The 23,974-nt window shown below is 41.9% G+C and overlaps 1 protein-coding gene and 1 non-coding gene across 4 annotated transcripts in view; both read left to right on the top strand.

The window, feature by feature from the left end:
* The window catches only part of Ncald (neurocalcin delta), a 408,926-nt gene that overhangs the window by 188,276 nt on the left and 196,676 nt on the right, over positions 1-23,974 (top strand). The gene's annotated exons all lie outside the window — the stretch shown is intronic.
* Positions 366-488, top strand: LOC117719447 (U6atac minor spliceosomal RNA). Its single transcript, XR_004608172.1, has one exon. It is a non-coding gene; the product is annotated as a U6atac minor spliceosomal RNA (small nuclear RNA).

Below are 23,974 nucleotides of genomic sequence, written 5' to 3'. Positions count from 1 at the left end.
TTTTTCATTGCCTCTTCTACACCTCATTTTAGCCCTTCTTCCTCCCTCCCTTCATCCCTTCATCCCCCAACCCTGACCATTCCCAGCAGGAATTGTGTGTATCTTGTTCATCATTTGTCTCCTGAGTCTAGTATGATACCTGACACACAGTAGGGCCTCAACAAGTGCTTGATTTAAAAGTAGTGGGTTTAATAAACACTGTGATTAGGAATATGTGACTTAGCTTGCTATTCTATTCCTAACCTAACAAGAAGTCTGCACCCTGACTCTTGTATCTGTTAGTGGGGGTTCACAGAGTCCTGCTCAGGTCTTCACAGTTGAAAGGATAAGAGAGGCAAACAAGGGAGGGTGGTAGGGAGAACCTTGTGTTGTATGGACAGAGAGGAAGTCAGCATTCCTCTTGGAGAGGCTTAGAAGAGGCCCTCAGGCCTAACAACAGGCTTACGTGAAGACACTGCCATCTTCATAGCTTCTAAGCACTGTATTTTATAAAGTGGAGCATGATAGGGAACAAAAACTGATGCTGACTTCTGGCCTCTGCATACAGTGGAACACACATGCTTATATAGGACACATACATGTATTCACAAATGCACACATATGCACATGTACACATGAATGCACATACATAAATGCACATGCATGCACATGTACATATAAATGCGCACACATGCACAGACATGAATGCACACATACACAAATGAACACACATGCACGCACATATGCACACACACACACACACACACCCCTTCACAGCCCTCATAGAGAATATGAACACTGCTCTGATAGACTGTTACTCTCCCCCATTTTTGTGAAAGTTATTCTCTATGTCAAGTCATACAATGTTCCCAATAAAATAAGAGGCTGAGGCATGAGTATGGAGGATGGTGTCAGTAGGGTACTACTGTTGTGGAGGCACAGGAAGACCGAGAGGAACCAGGTGGGCTGCTCAAATAAATACCTGCAATAGTGACACTATTGTGACACTGCGTGTAAAAGTGAAAGTCTGGGAGAATTGGGAGTGTGCAGAGCATCTTGGCAGGGGCCCTGCTGAGGAGATGCCTCCACCCTGAGAGCATGGTGCAAGGCATGCCTGCAGTGTGGCAGGGCTACCATCTCCAACTGGCATGGCCCAATGGGTAAAGGACCTCAGGGACAACCGCAGAGGTCAGCTCCTAGGACACTAGGACAGAAGCTGGGCCAGTGGATCGGGAGGAAGCCAGTACTTGCCTGTTTTAGTTGCTGAGTCTCATTCACTAAAGAGCTGTTAGCCCCTGGCGGCCTCCTGTTCACACCTCTGCATTCAATGCTAAGGCTGGCTGTTCCTCAACCTCAGCCGGCCCCTTGCTTTCCTACTCACTGCATGCCTCTCTGCTGTTTTTTACATCCCTTGTATTTGAATTATAACCAAGAAAATCTAGTGGTGTCCCCGCCCTGCACTAGACAAGGTATTCCCAGACCAGCCTGTAAAACATGCCTTTGAGTGAGACACTAGATCTTATTAACAAGCATCAAGGCTGGTCTGTGATGCAGAGTGTCAAAATGGGCTGTTGAGTAGCAGGGGACTCAGAGGAGATAGACCTGAAGCCATCTTAACGATACAGAATATTGTCACCCTCCCCTTTATCCTCAGAGTTAAGGGATGACAATATTAACATTAGGTTCACAGAAAGAACTAACCCGTATGCCCTGTAAGGGGAACCCAAGAAGAGTCCTGGAAACCACCAGCTTCCAGGCATTGAACATGGCGTGTCTTCAGCTCTGTGCCCTGCTGCAGGGTCAGCTGGGTATCGTCCCTGCCCCCTTGATGCTGTGCTCAGACTGTGCTCTCTGAGATGCTATTGTTCTGCTGCAGACCAGAACAGCCACTGGCTATTTAGACTCATACAAAGTACGTACATCCGGCAATGAGACTTCTGATGGGAAGCAGAGGGGCTGGGGCTTTCTGATGCTAACGTGCTCTGAAAAGTGCACAGATAGAAACAGAGTGTTTTCTAGCATTTTGAATTATGTTAAAAGTTGAATTTACAAAAGATGGCAGAAATTTTGGCTGTTGGTGGAATTTAGGTTCTGCAGGCAAGCCACCTCTATATCTAGTTCCCCACTCATCAATAGGACTTTCTTTTAAAAAGCAACAAAAAAGATCTATTTTTGTTTTCTGTGTATGAGTGTTTGCTCACACACACATGTGTGTACCACGTGCATACAGTGCCTGTGGCAGCCAGAGTTGGAGTCACAGATGTGAGCCACCATGTGGATGCTGGAAAACAAGAATCCTCTGCAAGAGAAGCAGGTGCTCTTAACCGGCAAGCCACCTCCCCAACTCAATCTGTAAATATAACAGTGTTGAGTAAACCTATATTTTTGGCATATTGTAATATGTGTATTGCTGACAGCATACCTGATTTCAAAAGACTGTATGTATGACCTGTTGAAGTAATTATTTAAAATGGCTGCTAGTCAAACCCACTATCTAAGCTTCGGAGGCTCTGCCTAGCTCAGCTGCCGTTCCTCGGCCAGAGGCCATGTGTGTGCATGCATGCTGCAGCTAGAAATGGCCAGCCAGAAACGCCAGCCCTGCCACCCACAAGACGCCAGCATGGGAGATGGCTCTGTCAATCTTCCACGCTGTCTCCACAAGGCTGGGCATTGCCCAGACCATCCCATCATCCACATGGGCCTGGTAGGAAAATGAGATTCTAATGCTTAAATATTAATCAAAGGCTTTATATGTTTGGTAATGCTCAATAACAATATGCCTATACAATTAGAGTTGTTTCCCAATTAGCTAACCTAAATATAAGTTGTTACCCGCCACTGCTCTCCATACCTGCATGGCTCTTCATCCTCCTACATCTCTGCCCTCTCTAGCTCCTCCTCTTCCTCTTCTTCTCCTTACTCCTCCCACCTTAGCTCCTCCTACAATGACCTACTGAAAATTAATGGTTTTGGTGCCTCAGTTTCTCTGTCTATATAACATACATGATTTTGTGTGTGTGAGAAAGGGAGAGGGGGAGGGAAAGGGAGAGAGAGAGGAAGAGAGAGTGATTGAGATATTGAGAGGGGGGATTAAATGAGCTAAAGAGAAAGTCCTTAGAACAGTGCCTCTAATAATATTTCTCATTGATGTGTAAGGATTCCATTAGGTAAAATGTGAAAAGCATTTGGAATCATGACTGCCCCCAAATCAGCCCTCTAAGCTAAAGACTGGAAGTCCTTCTGCTGCAGTGTCTCTGTGGAGCGCTGGGGATCCATCTGCTGCTGTGAGCATTTGAGACAAGCTCTCTGCCAGCTACACCCCAAGACCTAGTAGGCTGCCACTGTTGTTTTCTTCAACAGGCTGGGGGAGGGGGCCTGCACCTCTCCTGGATTCCCACAGAGGCTGCTCACAGCCTTTCCCACCTGTGTTGTCGGTTAGATTCTGCTTTCCATCCTAAACTTAAACAGGGAAATTCACTGCTTGAGACTATAAAATGAAAATTTGCTGGGGCTGGAGAGATGGCTCAGTGGTTAAGAGCACTGACTAATCTTCCAGAGGTCCTGAGTTCAATTCCCAGCAACCACATGGTGGCTCACAGCCATCTGTAATGGGATCTGATGCCCTCTTTTGGTGTGTCTGAAGACAGTGACAGTGTACTCATATACATAAACTAAATAAATAAATCTTTAAAAAATGAAAAATTGCCATAGCACAGCACAGCATAGCAATCTGGGTCTCTGTGTCCGTTAATGAGAGGTCTGTAGCAGGTGGGTTGAGACTACTGGTGAGAGGACACCTGCCTCTGCTCATCAGTCCATATGGTTTCCCAGCAGCTGGGAGTGAGGCTGGGTGTGAAAGTCCCCTTATCTGGAAGCTATTGGCAGCACTGAAGATGAATGATGTCAAATGAGACTTGGGACGGCTCCCTTTCACACCACTCTCTGTAAGATATTTGCCTGGTTTCAAATGTCAATTTCATACCCATGATTGAAAATGAAATTCTACCTACCACCATGAAGAACCGTTACTTGGAATGAAGTTTTATTCAAAAGATGATTCATTCCAGTAGAGTCTAACTAGATTCCTTCACTAGAAAAAAATAAAATAAAATAAAATAAAATAAAATAAAATAAAATAAAATCCAGATGTTTAGGAGGAAGGGAAAAAAGAAAATAAATATCAACTTACTGCTTCTAACTGTTGCTTTGCCTTACCTGAGACATGTCTTCTACTTTAAACCATTTGACCTGTACCCGGGGAATTTTAATGACTGCAGAATAGACACCAAATAATGACTTATTTCAAAAATCGCTAAAGTGGGTTGAGAGGTTTCAGTTACTGCTCTGTGTCATCTGTCATCCCTAGATCTTCGTTAAGTGTCTTTGCAGGTGCCTGGTCATGACAGCTCACCACAAAGTCCCCAGAACGAGCCCTTGTCTATCATGTTAGTTGGGAAGATGCACAGTTGTTTCTGAAATCTGGCTCACAGGTTTGTATTTTGTGGCAAACTTTTGTGAAGCACCAGTTTATGAAGGTAGTGAGTGGACAGATATTCTATTGGACTTCTGATGAATGGGACACACAGTCTACTCTTGAGGTGTAAAACCTATTGGAGCCTAACTTACAGGAGCATATGCCTTCCACGGAATTTCTTTATTTCATTTGTTATTATTTCATACATGATAATCCTAAACATATTGAGCCCTTTCCTTGGTGAGAAGTTTAAATTTATCCTCTTCTCAAAAAAAAAACAAAAAAACAAAAAAAAAAAAACAAACAAACAAACAAAAAAAAAAACGTTTTAAACTTTCTTTTTAAATTTTACCTAAGATATTTTCAGTGTTGGTGGTAGTTTCTCCCAACTCAAGAACCTGCTTGGAAGCCTCTGGCTCCAGCCAGCTGCTTTATCCACTTCCGGGATGGCAGGTTGGTTATTCCGTGTGATGTAACTCCTGCTTACATATCGTTCCACTTTGTGTCGCTTTGTGTCATCAGCTGACTGGGTTCTGCTCAGTTCATTGTGTGTTGCCCCGATCTGCAAGTGGATGACTGTCCTGTCACAACTGTGCTCATTGTCACTGGCTTGCCCTCTGCTGAATCACAATGGATGCTGTGTGCATCAGTGGGAGAAAATCGGCAGCCCTGTCTTGAATTCTAAGAAGAAATTGAGCATCCTTGGAGTTAATCCAGTTGTGCAGTGACCACCACTAGGCAAGAATTGCCTCTTTCCATCTACAGACAAATTACTGTTTAGAAAAGGACACACTTGCAGAATAGTCGACTGATTCTATCTGCCTAGACAGAGTAATCAGTCCTTAATAATCCTGCATCACGAAGGTCTGTCAGATGATTCTGGGCCAGAAGGCTGAAGATTTGATGCTCCAATGTTCGGCAGTATAGGGGCTTTTCAGGTGTTCAGAGGTCTCTATAAATTGGCTAAGTTTTAGAAGCTATGCTTTGTGCTTCCCACAATTATAGTTAACTCAGTCATTCTGGATTTCTGACGGGGTTGAAAACTACTATTTACTGTAAGAGAAAAGATTTGAGTGGATGGTCGTCAGCTGACATTCATTCTAAAGCCAGGTTCAGAACTAAATGTTTTAGTTAGGATAGATGACAGAGGTGCTGGTTAGTCAACAAAATGATGGACTGGGTATTAGGACTATCTTGTACCTCACTGGTACAAATTGGCATAATTATGCTCTAATTGTATTTTGAGAGAAAAGTTTCATTTTAACAGGAAGGGTGATGTGTAGGAGGAGCCAAGGTAGGAGGAGTACTGAGAGGAAGAAAAGGAGTAAGAAGAGGAGAAGGATAGGAGAAGCTAGGTGATGAAAGAGAGTAAGAGGGGGGAGACAGGGAGGCAGATATTCATGTATCTCCACCAGTCAAAGATAGTTGTTATATCTAGGTTGGTCAGTGGGTTACACCTCTGATTGAACAATTTCAAACTTATAACGCTTATGATTAACATTATTTTTAAAAAATGTATAAATGCAAAAAGGAAAAGGGGGCATGGGATAGGGGTTTTCTAAGTGGGGGGAATGGGGATAGGGGATGGCATCTGAAGTGTAAATAAAATATCTAATAAAAAAACAAACAAACAAAAAACAAACAAACAAAAAAGAATGAATAGCAAGATGCACATTGGGCAGGTGCTTCTATTTAGATCAAATGCCGTATCCTCAATAAATTAAAGCTACTGCTCAAATAGTTCTCTATTTCAGAAAAAAAAATACTAGTGACATGGCTTGTAATTCCATCATTTGGGCCTCAGTGACACTTTATACACACTACAGTACCAACTGAAAAGCCAAGCAAATAGAAAATTAATTGGGAAAAAAATGCACATCTGTTGATCTATCAATTAAAACACCATTTACTTTCTGTTAAATCTAAACTTTATAACAAAGCCAATAAAAAGCGACCTTACCAGATATGGAAAGGATCATTTGAATAAAAGCATTTTCAAAAGAAAAAAAAAAGAGAGAGAGAGAGAGATTCCTACCTGAGGATCAAAGGAAGGTACCGAATGGAGAGACCTTGCAAATGGCGGACCCCTGCTGTGTCAGTGCCAGTGTCTGTTGTGTCACACGCTGATAAGTACACTACATTAATGATATTGAACATTAGTAATTGAGTCAGACCTTGTAGCTGTTTGGGTAGGTTGGACAGAGGTTTGCATTTCTGTTTTAGGTTTTTTTTTCTTTTTTGTTTTTCTAAGAAGAAAGGGTTAGCTGAGCAAACTCTTCTGTCAGACAAAATGGAGAGAAGGGAAGCTGAGCTACTTTAAAGCCTTTAAACTCCAATTTGCAAATAAAGAAAGAGAATTAATTAAAAACAATCATTAAGTCATTGAAAGAGCCGGGGAGACAGCCTACTTAGCAATGCTTTCAGCTGGTTCCTGTGCAATTAGTTTCTGTGTGATTTAGGGAGGCGTGCCTCATTAAAACTACACTTCAGACAGCCCATCAACCCTGACGTGCTCGCCTTTCAAAGACCTGGAATCTTACCTACAACCCTGAAAACACCAGATCATTAAATACAGGGAACCCATGTCTACTGGTCCCCAGGACTGTGGGAGGACTCTGCTTCATACCTGCTGATAATCCATTGATAGCCACTGATGACCTGATACGAGACAAATCTTGCTTTCTACATGATAGGGAAATGGGCTTTCTCTCTCAATGTGTGGTAATCCTAGTTGGAGCCAAACACTGGCAGTACAGATTTAACAGGGCATCTAATAATGACATCTACTGTGTATTCTATTCCATTTGCTGGATGAGGCAACACTTAACTGTTTGCTTTGCAGTAATGAACACAGGTAACCATGGCAAAGCCACAAAGATGCTGACAGTCACCAGGTAACAACCTGTGGTTATGACCCTGTACCCAGCGCAGGTTGAAGGTCTGAGCTCACCTTCAGTCTTGAGGACACACCACATGTCAATGCCATTGCTTGAATGTCACAGGAGTGGTTACCTGTGGCATGTTTTTATTGCCGATTCCAAGTTTTTACTGTCATTCTTGAATGCCCATCATTGACAGATAGATAGATAGATAGATAGATAGATAGATAGATAGATAGATAGATAGATAGATAACAAGACCAAGCTGGGCCATGCTGTTTGCCTGGTTAGCCTGACTCTACAATTTGGGATTTGTCTTCATGTTATCATTCAGATCTGTATGGCCTAAAGACGATGCTCACTTTAAGAACAAGATAGTTCCTATGCTCCATAGAATATGGTTATTGAGAGCTGTGGCTCTGAGTCAGATTGTTGGATTCAAATCCACACAGCTTTAGCAAAGCACGGTAGAGCCATGGAGACAGTGAACGTCTCTAAAAGACAGTTGCTCTTCTCTTAGATGAGATAAGAGCATCATAAAAGGCTAGCAGTAAAGTATTTAACGTGAGTCTTTAAATACGTTATTATATTCATACGCTACATTGCTCGTCCATACACATTAAATAAGTAGTAATAATTTCTCCTTGTTGGTACAGGTCTAATGGGCGATATGTCTAGGGATCAAATGAGAAGCTGGTGCGTGACTGAAAAATAAAATCTGGAGTGTGTTCCTGAGCCAGCTTGCCCCTTAGTCAGGCCTTTCAGACCTCTAGACAACCAGGCCAATACCGTCAGTCTGAATATTAAAAGCACCTTCCAGGCTCTTGCTGAATCGTTGGTTTCCAGCCAGTAGCACTAAAGTGTAGAAACTTTGGGATTTGGAGCCTTGGTAGAGGAAGTAGGTCACTGAAGTCAGGTCCTTGGTGGTCTCTTCCTGGGGCCTTTTTCTTTGTCTCTCTTAGAAACAATTTTTGGAAAGATTTAGAAGCACTGGGGATTCATAAAGAAAAGTTTTTCCAAGTTTTGTTTAGTACAGAGGATACAACGTCCAAGTGTAAGGTTTTCAGAAACATCTTGTCTTTTGTGATGTGGGCAACCCAGGCCTGATGCTCACTCCCAGTTCTCCAGTCACTACACAGCTAGCTGGGTACTTGTGCTGATTTTGTGATTTGTTTGTTTGTTTGTTTTTATGATTTTTTCTTTCCACAAGAATACAAGCCCTAGGAGTGCAGGCACTGAGCGTCAGTCTTGATCACACCTGCAGCCTCAGGAGCTACCGTGAGGCCTGGGCTGTGGCAGGTGATCTGTGGGTACAAAATCATACAGTTCTTAGTTGGTGACAAGGTGCGTGCTCAGCGTACTACATTGTTAAAAGTGGTCACTAGAAGAACATCAGACTCTCTTTGGTTAGGTTCACTAAGAGTTTAATTGTTCAGGAAAAGTCGGAAAGTGTGCTAACTGTATCTATCGATCGCAGAACTTGGAAGACATATCTAAAGCTATAAAATTTAAAATGAACTCAACTCAAGGCAAGGAGAGTAAATGAAGGAAGAGGCAAACTTGGAATGCCTGTGTTTAGATTTAAATCTCTGTTTCTCAGATTGAATGTAGCCGCCAAGGGAAACAGAGCAGCCGCAGACCAGTGTGCAAAGACTTGGATTCATTGGCCGTGTGCTGATCTGAGCCCCCCAAACTATATCCTTGTAGAATTTTAATGAAATCCCACCTTGGTTGTTCATGGAAACCTCCTGGGGATGTAGCAGATTAACAAGCAAAACCTACTGATGCTCGGGCCTCACTCTTGGGGACTTTGATTCTGCTTTGTTTTGGAAAAAAAAAAACTGTTTGGTTTCATATTGCTTTCTCTGCTTTGGTTCCCAAGCAGATCTAACACAGCAGAGCCTGGTATAGGAGCTTCTGCCTTGAGTGTGAACCCAGCATCCTAAATCCTTTCTTGCCTAGAACGTGGCACATCCATCATTCTTCCTTCACTAGTTTTCTCTTCTTCTCTTGATCGCTCTAATCCATATACATTGTATGTTGTTTTCCATCTTTGTGGAGTCTCCATCCTATAAGCAATAGTCCTGCACAGTCCTTTTCCTGACAAAAGAATTACCCAGCCCCGTGGTCTCCACTTCCTCTATTGGACCTCACTTCTCTCTGAGTTTCACCCTCCATTACTCCACCAAGTAATTATATTTATCCCTAATTCTAGGAATATAGAATTATATTTATTTATATTATTATTATATTATTATATATATTATATTATATATTATATTAATTATATTAATTATATATTCCTAGAATTAGGGATAAATATAATTACTGGCTATTGTGGTTTGAATGAAGATGACCCCCATAGGCTCATGTATTTGGGAAGGATTAGGAGTTAAGAGTCTTGTTGGAGGAGCTGTAACACTAGGCTGTGAGTTTTCAAAAGACTTGCACCATTCCAGTGTGCTGCCCTGTCTCTGCCATGTGGTTGTAGATCAAGATGTGAGCCTTCAGCTGTCATGGATTCTTAGAAACCATAAGCCCCAAATAAACTATGTATTCTAAAAGTTGCCTTGTCTGTGGTGTCCTATCACAGCAATGACAAAGTAACTAGGGCAGTGGTTAAAACCCAGCTTGAGAGTTTAGCAAGCTTAAATTGTACTTACTCCAATTAGCTGTAGGGTCCCTCTGAGGTTCGTTCTCATCTACAAAATGAAGGCCCTAATTTCAGGCTCAGGATCTGGGAGAGGCTGTCCATGGATTAGTTCATTTCTCCGAATGAGGAGGAGTTACTCTGGGAGGGTTTTGTAAGATTGCCTTCCAGTCAGATCCCAGCAACTTATCATGTAACCCACAGCCCAGACTGATGACGAGTATTGCAAGCTCAGAGCGTTTGAACAGCCATTTAGGCATGCAACACACAGGAACATCCTGCTTGAAACCATTGCTGTCCTGTTATTTTTAGCTCTGCCTTCTCTAACATGTTTTCTTCTGGAAGTCACGGGAGAATAGGCTGCACTCAGAACACAGACCAGATTCCAATCTAGCCTGCCCACTCAGTCAGCCTCAGCTCCTGCCATCTGCTTCTAAGCTCCTCTAGACAACCGAGTCCAGGCAGTCACAGTTTGAATATTAAAAGCACCCTCCCAGGCTCATGCTGAATAACTGGTTCTCAGCCAGTGGCACTAAAAGTTTGCAAACTTTGGGCTTTGGGACCTTGCTAGAGGAAGCAGGACATTGACAGCAGGTCTTTTCCTCTGGCTGCTTTCTGTGTCTCTCTTTCTCTAAATCCAGTCCACCATGAGGTGAAAATTCTCCTCTACCACCAGTCATCCCTGTGATCATGATGTTCTCGCAATGAATATGGAGCTGAGCAATAGTGGACTGAACCTCTGAAATCTTGCACCGCAATGCAAATGTCCACTGTAAGTTGTATTTTGGTCTCAGTGACTAAAATGAATAAATATACCTCTGTATGTGAGGCTCCCACTGCATAGACTCTCTAACTCTTGGCTAATTGTCACCCCCTCACGTTGCCTCAGAGCCCTTCATCTTACATAGATTCTTCCGCATCACATTCCATCTCAGACCTGAATCCTCGTCCTCATCTCCTAACAATGCACATTTGTACATGTATATATGGGTTTGCAGTTGATCTCAGGGCTTAAGATATGTGCTATTTGACACTTTCATTTCTCGACCTAGGTTTTCTGTTTTATGAGAACAGGATTTTACTCTTCTTATTGGCTGTGCAGTCCTGTTGCTTGGCATAGTCAGATATTCAGATTGTTTTCTAAGTGGCTAGTAATGAATAAAGACGTAGAAGGTAAAGAAAGAATACAGTGTTGGAGGATAGGCAAGCCTAGGTCACAGAGAATGGCAGGCAAGGACAATGAATGCTGTTCACCTCTGTGACTACTAATCAGAAGTCCTTGAAACATAAGAAAAGGTCCTCATCCATCAGGTATAGAGATGCTTTGGACCCATTTGCCCGGTACCACCTCTCTGTGCACCCGTTTTAGCACATGCTTCAGTAGGAAGTAGCCTAGTTTTCTTGCACAGTATTGAAAACCATAAATAATGCAACTCAAGAGTTTGCAAAGTGAGTGATGTAGAAGCTAGTGTTTCTATCCTTAGTTCTACCCACTCTCTAAGAGGTTCACCACCACTCTATCGAAATATCCGCTCTACCTAGTTTGGCTACCAGAGGCAGTTCCACTTATCCATGCTGAGACTCAGGACACCCAGGAGCTCTTAGTGGCCCCATGGGAGGAGATTCGGCTGCTCAGCCCCTGGCCTTTGGAGTCAAATTCTGGCTCTGTAACTTGTTGAGTGCCAGTCTGAATGTGTGAACTTCTTTAAGTCTTTTTCTTTAAAAACTAGGAATTGTCGCTACTAAAGATGCTTTTACACAGTGAATTGGGCAACTCATGTAAGGAATTTAGCTCAATACTTGTGAACAGTTAGTGACCAACACTAATTCATCATTGCAAGGCCCTTCAGACACATTCAGTTACCCTTTAATCGCCTTTGTAGTCATAGAAACATATACTACATCAACAGGAGTATGCTGAGAAAACCAGAATTTGTTTTTAAAACCTGAGACTATTAAAGGGATATCAGTGGCTTAAAGAATGTTTAGAACTGAATAAATAGGCTTTGGAAAGAAGGGGTTTGAGGCATGAGAATTTATGAGCCATCTTTCCAAGGTGCTGGTGTGACTGGTGGCTCAGCTTCCTATGCTCCTGTTAGCTGCAGATTAAATGTCTGGAGAGAATCAGGTAGATTGCCCTGTGTTTGGGTGCATCCACACTGAGCAGAGAAACATGGAGACCCAGGGCAGACAGTTCTAGAAGGCCACATGCTGATGAGACAAAATTCCCTGAGGTCCATAGGCCATCACTAGGGATCTAAGGACGTCTCATGCGGACTTCTCTTGACTAATTTTCAGCGTCTTCCATGTCCACATTTGATTGCTTTCTATTATAACCTAGCATTGTTTCCCTCTGTCTTCCCAAAGAACTCTCTTTTGAGTGACTGCTACAAGGTTGATTCGTTTATGCATCGATTTAGGCAACATGTGTTGATGGAATTCTTAGCACTTATCAGCTTGTTTCTCAGAGACCATTTTGCCTCAATGGATCAAAGAAATTCTTATGCCCTCAAGGACTTTCTTCCTAGTGAGGAGAGACAATCAACCAAAAATAAATATATAGCATCACACAGTTCTGGGACTCATCATGTGGTTCCAGGGCTCACAGTCAAAACCTGATGGGAAACTTTTAAGACAGAGAAGGGTGTTAACCGGTTATGAATCTGTCCTTCACCTACAGGAGCGAAAAATTATAAAAATCATTTTATAAAAAGTATGTAGGCTTTTCTTTAGGCCTCACTTTAAAGGGCATGGAAAATTTTCTCAGAAGCAAGCTAAAAATGTAGACTGGCCGGTTTCAGGAACCTGCTAACCAAAAGGGAAGAGAGGAATGCAAGTCCTCTAGGTGGTGCTGAGAAACTAGTGACCACGATGACAGGGCAGGGATGTGTCTGGAGCAACTGAGAAATAGTTGAGCAAGTGACAGGGCAAGGCCACAATGACATGGCAAGACCACATTTTTGAGAAGAATGAGTATACAGAGTGTTTTCCACATGACCCTGACTCACTTAGGTTGGGCTCCTCTGAAATTTTCCAATATTTTTATGTTATGTTTCCTTAGCAACCCCTCACCCCCTCCTCACTCCCCTGGCTTGTGGTTTTCCCCTTTTAAAAAGCCCCTCAGCCAGCCAGTCTTTGTCGATTCAGCTCCTGCGTGAGCAAATGAATTGACCGTTAGCCAGCTAACACTTCCGAATAAAGCCTCTGCTGTTTGCATCCAGATTCGGTGTCTTGCGAGTTTTTGGGTGGCAGTGACTTCCCGAGACTTGAGTGAGGGTCTCCCCAGAGAGGGGGTCTTCACACCTATCCTGTTTTGATGACGTCATTGGTTCATTTGTCTGCCATAAACAATTGTTGGGCCATGCTAATTCATATTGAAGTCTACCATTGTCTGGATAGCCTTCTGAGTTTGGCGCAAAATGCAGGACTCCCTTCACCAGCAGAGCTTCTCCTTCTCTGACCATGTCACACTCTACCTGTAGAGTGTCATGTAGCTTCCTCCCACCCACAATAAGGACCCATTGAGCAAGTGCCTGAGATTCCTGGAATGCCTCCCCATGCTAATGACCTTTGCCTACCCAGGATATTTCTACCCACCTCCCTTAAAACTATGTAACCCTTGATTCTCCACCAAATACAGTTGATCTGTTTCCCCGAATCTGATCCAAGAGTGTTGTCATTTCCGTTTGTACTCATGGGCTGTCTGAAACCCTGTTTGTCCACTCTATTCCCTTTGTCCTTGTGGGCCAGTGGCCAACAACCCTGGGGAGAAGAGAGACCCAGCTAATAAACTGGCTTTTCTCCTCAGGAGTGAGCATCACAATGTTCCCTAGATAAGATACCTGTATGGTCTGGCTACTGGGTGATGGCATTTTTCCTTAGCTGAGGTAGCCAGGTCCTCTCCAGAGTGGCCCACTGCAGATGGGCTAGACAGAGAAGAACATCTGGGCCCTCTGAGAACTCTCACAATTTGAAACATTGGTTATCTAAAGGAGACATTTCTTTAATCTCATGCAGCCAATCTCTGTTCTCTGAAATTAGGTTGGTTTCTTTGCATTCGTTTTTAAACTTTTTTTTTCCCATAAATACTTTTTGGATTTTAGACCAACTGTAAGGATATAAATAAGAAAAGTAACCATGCCTTGTAACTTATGTCACAGAATAATGGCATTTGAATGAATCCCAGCTCTGGAAGAACCCAGCCCAGGTAACAATGGTTAACAATGGCACGAACAGGTTTTGTTTTATTTTATTTGTAATGGTGATCAAACCCCAAACCTGTGCATGCTAGCTAAACACGTGCTTGGTTACCAAGCTACGCTTGTAGACCCAGAACTGTTTTTCTTAAAGGCAAGTTAGAATCTTACTAAATCCACTCTATCTATAGTTAATGCTCATGTTTACTAAATTTGAGAGAGCTAGATTAATCCTTTCCCAAGGACTCGGGATAAAAGTAGAAAATGAGATGAGAAAATGCTTTGAAATGTTTTTATGCGCTAGCACGATGTCTCCGTGGGTAAGGCCATCCTCTGCACAAACTGGACAGCCTGAGATCAATGCCTAGAACCCACAAGGGAAAGAGAACCAAGTCCAGAAGTCATGTGTGCTGTGGCACATGTGCACTATGCCCCCTGCACAGTCATTTTTAATTGAGATGAAAGAAAATTTGAGAACAATTATTAGATGCTTCTGTGAAGTGGAGCAGAGCGGGTTGACCGTGTGATGCTCAGATGTGGTCCCCGCCTTCAGGATGTGTGCTTCTACAATGACAGGACTGCCCTTGACACAGCTTTGGTTCTGGTAGCTGTGTTTGGGATGGTCAGCTGTGTTGTGAGTATATTTAGCTTATGCTAAATGCCCCTGGGAGGACAAATATCATCTGTTTTCAGTTTAATTGTGTTTGGGGCATGGTACATTTTTTCCACATGAATAAATATTAAGCTTTTACCACTTCCTGAGAAAACTAGGGTTGAATTTGAAGCATGAGCTATCAAACATATTTTAAATCACAGGAAAATGAAATGCAAGGAGTGATGGGAAGTTTACAGGAACTTTTAGAAACATATTGTTCTGTGAAAATGCCAGATTTTGGATGAAAAATTGTATACAAAATCTGACAGACCAGAAAAGATTCTCATTAGCATGAATGATTAGCACAGCTGACCAGGGGGTTAGAAATAGTGTCTCAGTGGTATTAGAACTTCACAGTATTGTCTCATAACATTTAAAACTTTTCAAAGTTGTGTTTGATCCAGATGTTTGCAACTTCTATAGCTTCAGGAGCGCATAAGCTTTGAAATTTGCATATTCAAATATAAAGTATTTTAAGCATTATCACTATCATAAAAATTTTTACTCCAGGCTGCTGAAAAGATATATTTAACCAGCTGCATTTATTTGTTTCTTCATAAACTATGAACTTCCCAACAGAAATCTTAAAGAGAAAGTTAAATCCAAAGGGAAATAGATTTAGGACGATTGCACACTCTACTTTGTCCACACTTGGTGGTCTTTTTATGATGGCTGCATGATCAACCCCCTGCTAAGAAAAGTTCAAGACGTCAGACTTCCTCAAACCACTCCTGTATGTTTTCTTCTTCATTCTCTTCCCTTTCCAGAGTCATGGTGTAAAGTAGAAACGCTTGTAGCAGACTGCTTTAAATGTGAAATGTCTCTCCTGCCCCCAGGCGCATACATTTGAACACTTGGTGCCCAGTACTGTAAACATTTTGGGAGGTAATAGGACCTTTGGAACTGTGCTCCAGTCAGCCTAAGTCAGTTGTTGTGGGTGGGCCTTAAAGGTGGTAACTCTTCTAGTACTTGCTTGAGCTTTCTGCTTCCTGATCAGTCAAGATGTGAGCCAGCACCTCTCACACTTCTAACATCATAGGTGGCATCACCCCAGCTCCCCAGCTTCCTGGCCAGTGGACTGTACTCTTGGATGCTATGAGCCAAAATAAGTGCTTCCTCCATTAATTTGCTTCTATTGGGCATGTGGTCGTGGCAAATGAGTAAAGTAACCAACACAAACTTAATTCCCTTTCTCCTTGTGTTGCTGTAAAGAATGAAACATTTCTCGTAGTTCTAGAGGCTGGGAAACCTAAGACCAGGGTGCTGGAGACTCTGGTGTCTGGTGAGGGCTACTGGTTTCTTTGAGTCTCACTTGGAAGAAGGGACAAGGGGCAGGGAATTAAGTAAATGCCCTGTGTGGTTTCTTTTATAGGAGCCTTTATCCCATTTAGGAGGGAAAAGCCCTCATGATGTAATCATCTCTTGAAGGCTCCACCTCTCTGTACTATTGTATCAGACAGAAAACTATATATATTTGTGTGTATATTATATGTATATATATATACTTTTACATATAATATTTATATATATTGAATATATATTCATATATTCAATGTATATTTATATATATAGAATGTGTGTGAGTGTGTGAGAGTGTGTATGTACACTTGTGGAAGTCAGAGGACAGTCTATAGAAATCAGTTCTTTTTTCTTCACCTCGCCTTGCCTGTTGTCCCATTAGTATAGGAGACAAGAATGGGTAAAGTAGAGTGTGTTTCATGTACTCTCTGGTCTACTGAGAGGTCTGTGAGTAGATTTGAAGCTTGTGCAGAGGCTTAGAGAAAAGACAGAATTCTCCTGGCCTGTGCTGCAGCTTACCAGCCAGCTTGGTTCTCTGCAGGCTGTTGGGATGCTGGAGAAGACCCCACAGCAGCTCAGCTCATTCACTTGCCATTTTATCCCATCCCCTATAAATTCTTAAAGCCTGAAACAGAGCTGACTCCATATATTTTAAATGTATAAAGCATTGTGCATTTTCTTCATCCATTTCCAAATCCTAGTAATGAAACATTCTGAGACTGTCATTCTTAAAGTTAGGATATTGTTTGGATGTCACCAAAGTAACTTTGAGTTGAAGGGACAAGCTATAAAAACTACCTAGTACTTTTCTTCAGTTCTAAATTTTCTTGGAGAGATCACTTTTCTTTAAACCAAAGCTTTTCAATAATATCTATTAAATGTATAGACTGTGAGTAAGAAAGCCACAAACGTTTGTTTTAAATCAGGATTATTAATTGGCTGAAACTAAAAATAAAGTAATAGCTGCCACTTCTGGAATATACAGAGGTTCAATCGTTTGCCCCACTGAAATACATTGCCTCTGTTCTGTAGTCAATGGGAAAAATCAGTTCACTCTTCTGATAAAGCTCTGAGTTCTGTTTCAACTGAATTCAGTTCTCCATCAAGGCTCAGAAGAGTCTTTGGTGTGTTGACAGAGATGACTGTGGCAGCAAGTGGTACCTCACCGAATCCACAAACACACAGAAATGGGTAATTATGTTTTCTAACAGGTCAGTTGAGTTACCTTTTCATGTTGAATTATTATAATTGATGTTTTAAAAAAAAACAGGAAGGGCCTTTAGACATAAAAACAACTGTACAGTCCTTGGGACTTTTATTCCCAGTAAAGGTAATATAGATGTTTATTAATTCAATGATGTCAGTTGGGGGTTTTAAAACAGATCTTCCCAGAGGGCTTTGGCTTTCTTGATAGCATTGGAATTATATTATAGAGATCGATTAGGTTGTCTAGACTGGTGGCCCCAGAGGTATTAAAATGTGCTGTCTTTGAAGAGAGAGCTTAAACACTAGACATGTGTCCATTAGTGATGAGTCCCGTAGACCACATCTGCCTCAAAGTTTTATTCCTCAGACTTGCTGAGTTAGTCTTCTCCCAGGATGCTTACTTGGACTATTTCTTTCTTCTGAGACTCTCCTGTCCTAAGAATATTGCTAACTCTCTAGACTTGGATATATGCCTTTACCATGAGTTTCTGGGATGAAACCTAGGACCTTTTACCCATTGAACCATCTACCATTCCTTATTGACTTAAAAATGTGTGTGTGTGTGTGTGTGTGTGTGTGTGTGTGTGTGTATGTGTGTGTGTGTGTATGCAATATGCACATGGAGGCCAGAGGACAACCTTAGATGTCAGTCCCTCAGCAGTCATTCCCCTAGTTTTTGGGTCAGAGTCTCTCAGTTGGCCTGTATCTCACTGGTAAGCTAGGCTGGCCCCAGCAAGCCTCAGGAATCTGCCTGACTCTTCTTCTTCAGCAATGGCTTACAAATATGTACCATCATACCTGGCTTTTTTTATGTGGATTCCTGACTTAGAACTTGGGTTCTCATGCTTGCAAGACAAGCTCCTTACTGGCTGAGCTATCTTCCCAGCACTGTGGACTGACGCTCTTGCGATTTCTCACTGTGCTGTCGTACATATGTGGAAGGCAGGTCACTTGGATCATGTCTTATTCAGGCTCTCCTGCCTTGAGAATCTAACCAATTCCATGGGCTTCATTATCTGCCTCCATCATGGGTTCCTGGGATAAAATCCAGCTCACCAGGCTTATTCAACAGGACCTCTTACCCACTTATCTATCATTTTGTATTGACTTTTAGAAAAATGTGTATTTTATTTATATATATATATTGTCCTTGGATACTAAGAGCTGACCATGAGGACCCCTTTTCTCCAGTGTCCTTTCTCTCCAATGCTTTATCCCTTTCCATGAAGTCTGTAAACATTAAGAAATCAATCCCAGACTACTCTGGTATTGATCTCTGTCTTTTGTCCTATTTTGTTGTTCTGCAATCCTTTCCCAAAATGCATCAGTGGCTGAGCAAACCAAGCCTCCAGCAGCCCCTCTAACAAGGTGAGGCTGTGCCCTGCAAGGAGATTTCACTCACTTCTATTATGCTGTATGTTTTTTTTCAGGCCACTTCAAATCTGGTCTCGTAGAGCCTTCTGACCAGTTATTTGGACTCAATCATGTACTCAAATCAATCCAAAATTGGAAATAACAGTCTTCATTTGGAAGGTTGGATCTGAACATTTTCAGAGACATATTTGGAAGTTAGCTGCAGTTCTCTATGATGTTATAATAGCAAGAGATAAAGTTGGGACACGATCTGGATTTCAAACAAGTGTTAGTGCATGTGTTAAGATTCTTAATTGTCAAGTTAAAATTACTTTTTTCTCTTCTACAGTATTTAGTGTAAGTTGCATTGACTGTATACTTTCTAATTGTGTTAGTGTGTTGAAACCTGGTGTGTCTATTACGAGGGTCTATCAACCAGCTTTTGTCTTACTTTCCTGAGTATTAGAAAACCTTAATTTTTCTAAGAAAAAAAAACTTGCAAGTTCTGGAAGAAGTAAGTTAGTCTTAAAGCAGAAGCAAGAGGGTATTGGGCTTGATTATTGCTGGTATAACAGCTTTAATTACATTAATTGCTAGCACCACTGCTTCTGCAATTGCTTTGACACAGAAGTTAAGACAGCTACTTTTGTTAATCATTTAGCAAAAAGATGTTACTAATGTGTTGAGTATGCAAGAGGATTTAAATAGGTGTTTGAAACAATGGATTGATATTCTATATCCTATTCAAATTATCGGATAGAGGTTCAGGTTAGGGAATTCCTAACTCCCCAAGAGTTAGGAGCCATCTCAAGTGTCATGACAAATGCCATTGGAGTTGTGTTACTTTTAAAATTTACAATGATAGTCATTATATCTAGAAAAATAGTTTAAAGATACTTGTAGGGTTGGCATAATTCTAACACCTCTCTGGATGTCTTAACTTTGCATAGTGAAATTATGAATTTAAAGAATACTGCTCTGCTGAGCTTTGATGCTGCAGATAATGCTGATAAAATTATTCATGGCCTGAGATCAGTATTTCCATTTTGGTCAAACCTCAGGAATGGCATATATAGCTTGATCATGCTAGCTCTTTTTATTCCTATCCATTCTGTTAAAGCTTGTCTCTAACAAAATCAACATGTTGGCAGCCAAAGTACATGACTTGAAACTGAAAATGGACCCCCAGACAGAGTTATTAATTTAACAGGCTGGACAGGTAAGATTCTGCACAAAGCCTTACTAACCTAAGACATAAATGCATTGCTTTTGATAATGCATATTCCATAATGGGTAAGGAAAGCATTATTGGTAGAATGACCTAAGACAGGCTCAGTCTTGTTTAAAAAATAAAAAAGGGGGAGAGATGGAGAGCTTTAGGGGCTGCTTGGCAAGAAACTGACGTGGGCCAAGGACAAGAAAGTAGGCTTCAGGCAGGAATCTGACATTAGGCTAGAACAAAGAAGTAACTTCAGTCAGGAATTTAAATCTTAGGTTAGAACAAGGAAGTAGGCTTCAGATATGAAAATGACTTTGGGTTAGGACAGGGAAGTTGGCTCACATATTTTGGTCATCTTGATAAGCCCCTAGAAACAGTGATCAGGGGAGTGTACACAGAATTTTGTTTATTGCCTTGCTTGTTCTTTGACTATTTGTGTTTATTGTCTTACTTGTTCCTTGACTCTTTGCATCTATTGTATTGCTAGACCCTCAACCTAGATCTGACCTTAATACTTGCATGTAATTTAAATGGTATAAAAGGAAAAAAGGAGGAGGAGGGGTAGGATGGGGGCTAATGAGAGTGGAATGGGGAAAGGGGATGACATCTGAAATGTAAATAAATAAAATATCGAGTAAAAAGTGGCATAGATCCAAAAAAAAAAAGTATGTTATCAGTGAACAGCAGCATAAGAAATGGGGGTTTTATGTTTAAAAAAGACACTAAGTCATCCCTTTAAAGTCAACAGAACTAATAAATTGACAGAGATAAAATAAATAGGGCTCAGATTATCTTCAGGGGCACACTCAGCAACCTTCTCTGCCATGTTAAGTTGGGCCATAGGCCAAGATGTATTTCAGATGGTTCCAGGGCAGACGTTATAGCAGAGTCTGGCACATATTGGGTACATATGTGTCTTGAGAGTGTACAGAGGGATTAATTGACTCAGTGAGATAGCAGCTCACTGAGCCCTCTGACCCCTACTGAGAGGCAATGAGGAGCACTGGAAAGTGTGCTAAATCTGGATCTAGATGCTCGAGTGGTACACCTGGCTCTGCTACTCAGTGGATGTGCATACGTCGGCTCTTCTCTGTGACTTGGTTTTCTCGTTCTTAAAACGGGTCTAATAATACTGGCTTGCTTGGTGATATGATACGATACGACTACAATAACTGAGCTTGCATTTGTGCAAAGTGTTCTAGCAAGTGCATAGTAATCTCTTTTTTAAAAAGGCTTGTCATATATGCGTGTGTGTTCTCTGTTTTCATGCTCTTTTTTTTTTTTTAAAAGATAGTCTCACTCTGCAGCTCAGACTGGCTCCAGACTCACTTTGCAGCCTGAGCTGACACTGAGCTCACAGAAAGTCTTTGTCTTTCCCTACTAAGTGTGGGATTATGAGCTATCATGTCCAGAAAAATTAATGAATATAGTTTTATCTGCAGCTCCTATGAAGAGATTGAAGTGTTGGTTCATTTTAGAAGCATGACAAGGAGCGCACTGCTGTCAGACCCTAGTTTCCAATTCTGCTCTGCATTAAAAGCCAGATTCCATGGAGAAAAGGTTGATTTGGACAAGGGCAGCAAATACTCAAGATGAGCTGGGATGAGCTGGGATGAGCTGGGATGAGCTGGGATGAGCTGGGATGAGCTGGGATGAGCTGGGAGTATCCAGCAGTGCCAGAAACTAAAGAAAAAGAAAAGACAAAAGCAAAGCATCATACCTCCCCTCACACAAATGGTGGGACCCAGTTGCAAGAGGTCCACACAGTAAATAAAATAACATTGAACTATAACCTAGAGTGAACGATACAGAACTACACTCATGTGAAAGATTGGATAGTTAAATACATAAACGACAGAACTGCTGCTCCTGCCCCTCAGCCCTGCAGAAGAAGAATCCCAGCTGGTTCACAGGCAGGAGGCAAAGCACAGGCTACCCAGTGATTTTCTTTCAAGAAGTTCAGAATGGGAAGGGTGAAAAACTATGGCAGAGCCTAACACATGCTACTGAGACATGAGTGTTGTCTGCTCTGTAGGACTGAGACCAGAGCAGGATGACCCTGCCAGGCAAGCTCTGTCTGTTTCCCCTCCCCAGGGAATTGAGGTTCACACCCGATGACCCCCCGTATTCCTAAGAGGAATCTCTGATCTATGGTGAGAAGGGCACTCAGTTTACCTTTGTGGTTTTCTTCTTGACACGTTCCCTGACTCCAATCATGAGGAAAACATAAGACAAATTCTAATATTTGTCTATTCTAAATATTTGACCAGCACTCTTCAATATCATTCGTGTGATTAAAAGCAAGTGACGTATGAGAAATTGTTCTAGGCAGATGCCTAAGCCAACATTGCGACTGAATGTCATATTGTACTCTGGGTTGTCTTTGGGATGGAACCAGGACATGGACAGGACATAAAGCTACAAAGCATGAATAAAGAGTGGAGGGTAGTCAGCAATGAGATAACGACATGGTTTATGGTTTATTGTCTCTATGGTCATTATTCCATTATTCTAATGGAAGCTGTTAACATTTGGGAAGCTGAGCTTGGAGTCCACAGGTACTCCAAGCTATGTTCATAATGATTCTACAAATTCTCAATTTATAAATATTGGAAAAGAAAATTTTATTTTTTAAACTGAAGTATACCTCTCCCTCAAAATATCAACAAAGCAAGCACTGCTTTAGAGAAATACCTTCTAATTTAAAAAATAATGTGTATACATGTGTATGGTACATACACATAAGTGTACCACAGAAGCTAGAGGAAACTCTCAGATCCCCCAGAACTGTAGTCAACTGCAGTTGTGAGCCACATGACATGTGTGCTGGGAACCCTCCAGTCCTCAGCAAAAGCAGGTCATTCTCTTAACCACTGCACCATCTCTCCTGCCCCTACCTGCTAATTTTTTAAATACAAAAACAAAACAAAAAAACAAACAAAAACAACCTGCCTTGGTGTGTAATTCATTTGTGTGTCAAGATTGCTACCAGAGAAGTATATTTAGTGATGAACTTTAAAATTAAATGTGCTATATACATTTATAGAGCATCCAGCTGTATGCTTATCCTCCAGGGAAGGAAGAACAAGCCAGGTGTGGTGGCGCACATCTATAGTCTCAGTTCTCACAAGGCTGAGGCAGGAGGATCTTGAGTTCAGGATCTGTCTGGTTGCAATTGTCCCCATTTGGAAAACAAAAATACAAACAAACCAACAACAATAACAACTAGAAAAAAGAGAACAAAATAATTGTCAAAGGCGAAACATGATTTTTGAGTGCAATAGGGATTGAGATTCTGTTTCTTCTGCCTCACACTGGCAGATACCTGACAGAAAAACTAAAGAGAAGAAAAATTTCCTTTGGCTCATGGATTCAAAGAGACTGCAGTCTAACTTAGCAGGGAAATAATGGGGCAAAATGCCTCCGTCTGTGGAGGCGACAGTAGTTACCTGCTGCAGACCATGAAACACAGAAAATGAACTGGAACTAGAGTATAATGCCAAGGATCTGTCCTTAGCGATCTAAATCTGTCAGCCAGGCCTTACCTCTTAAAGACCCCACAGCCGGTCAAAAGAATGCCACAAGTGAGGGCCTATGGCTCAGAACACAAGCCTGCAGGACATTCCAGATCCAAACTCATGTGTCTTTTGCCATCTATTGCTACAAAAAAAAAAAAAAAAAAAACCTACCACAAATACAGGACTTAAAGTATCGAGTCTCTCGTTTTCTTTGTGGCTGCCACCTGGATCTCTTCTCATCTAGGAAACCCTAGTACTCTTTGCTGTGTGGCATTTCATAGCCCTGTCTCCACAGGACAGCTTCTTCTCTCAAATTCAGCAGAAGACAGTGACTGCAGTCTGCTGTGTTGGAGTCTTACTGAGCAGGTGGGGAAGTATCCATCCAGTTGGCATTGCCACAGCTGCTAAAGGTAAATGGCTGGCTATGCCTGCACTTCACAGGCAAGGACTGCCCCGGCACGGATCACACTGGCACGGGTCAGTGGGGATCCCCTGAGGGTGTGCTCACTGTGATATGAGAACTTGGGTACAGGCTATGAGTCGTGG

This window comes from Arvicanthis niloticus, chromosome 13 (genome assembly GCF_011762505.2).
Source record: "Arvicanthis niloticus isolate mArvNil1 chromosome 13, mArvNil1.pat.X, whole genome shotgun sequence".
In the NCBI taxonomy this organism is placed as follows: Eukaryota; Metazoa; Chordata; class Mammalia; order Rodentia; family Muridae; genus Arvicanthis; species Arvicanthis niloticus.
This window is presented reverse-complemented; position numbering and strand designations above follow the sequence as displayed.